This window comes from Colletes latitarsis, chromosome 13 (genome assembly GCF_051014445.1).
Source record: "Colletes latitarsis isolate SP2378_abdomen chromosome 13, iyColLati1, whole genome shotgun sequence".
Classification (NCBI taxonomy): domain Eukaryota; kingdom Metazoa; phylum Arthropoda; class Insecta; order Hymenoptera; family Colletidae; genus Colletes; species Colletes latitarsis.
The window spans coordinates 4989919-4991027 of NC_135146.1; the positions used below are offsets into that span (position 1 = coordinate 4989919).

At 43.6% G+C, this 1109-nt stretch overlaps 1 non-coding gene across 1 annotated transcript; it reads right to left on the minus strand.

The window, feature by feature from the left end:
- Nucleotides 1-660: 660 nt before the first annotated feature.
- LOC143349633 (U2 spliceosomal RNA) lies at nucleotides 661-852 on the minus strand. The gene has a single exon (XR_013080958.1). It is a non-coding gene; the product is annotated as a U2 spliceosomal RNA (small nuclear RNA).
- Between the last annotated feature and the right edge of the window lie 257 nt (nucleotides 853-1109).

The following is a 1109-nucleotide window of genomic DNA, read 5'->3' on the forward strand; positions in this document are numbered from 1 at the left end:
ACCGAAGTTTATCAATTCCCTCACACGACCACGTAACTCGAGCGTCACGTGCTATTCGGCGAGATTGTACAGCCAATAATCGGGGCTGATAAAATGCCTCACCGATTTAGTTAATCTTGAGCAACAATTTAAAATTCTCAACGAAAGGTTCGAGTCTTCTCAGAACCTATATTCGGAGATTTGGTTTCGTCGCGGAGCGGAATCGTTTGTCGATCTGCTCGCTGCGAGGACTCGCTTTCGAGTCTTTGAAGCTAAGAAGCGAACAGACATCCGCAGTCGCGGCCACGAGAGGGGTAATCACCACCTCGCGGCGCTATCCCTGCTCTTCAATGTCTATCTCTTCTTAATTTCAATATTCCTCTACCCTCTCTGTTTATGTATCTTCGACGATCGATCCCAAGTAAATATATTGGGTCGATCACGTGACTGAGAGCAACCAACACTCGCGTATGGTTTTTCTAACCTGTATCGTTCCGTGTACCGAACTACGCATCAGAGAGTCTCTGGAATGTCGCGTACACGAAAAACAATACCGTACGAGGAATTTATGGTTCTCAGTTATAATTCACGTTAACTTGAATATTTCTCTAAACGGTTCTCAAATCCGTCAATTAACGCGATATTTAAACAAAAAGGAATACTTAAATCTGATTTTGGTGTAGTTGTTGAGCCAATCCTGGCGGCACTGCAATGCCAGGCTGACTCGCGACAGAGGTGGAGCAAGCCCCAACAGCTCCGTCAAATTCCAAAAATCAGATTAATATTCTGGACTCCCCGATGGGGAGTGTATCAGATACTAAGCTGATAAGAACAGACTACACTTTGATCTTAGCCATCAGGCCGAGAAGCGATCTCACTGTCGTCTTTAAAATACTACAATGTATGTTTGGCGGCTGGTCGGCCAATGGCTTACAGAACCAAGGTTTCTTGCACAGGCGTGAATTTTTGTTATTGAGGGCTTAGTTATTTCTTGCTTTCGTAATGACCAGTCGAACCCTTAATTGAGAGGACCATCGCTAGAAATTAATAATATTCGCTTGTGCCCCATTAGTAAACGACGTGTTATAAAGCTATAGTTTGCGTCAATACATATAAAGTTAACACTTGAA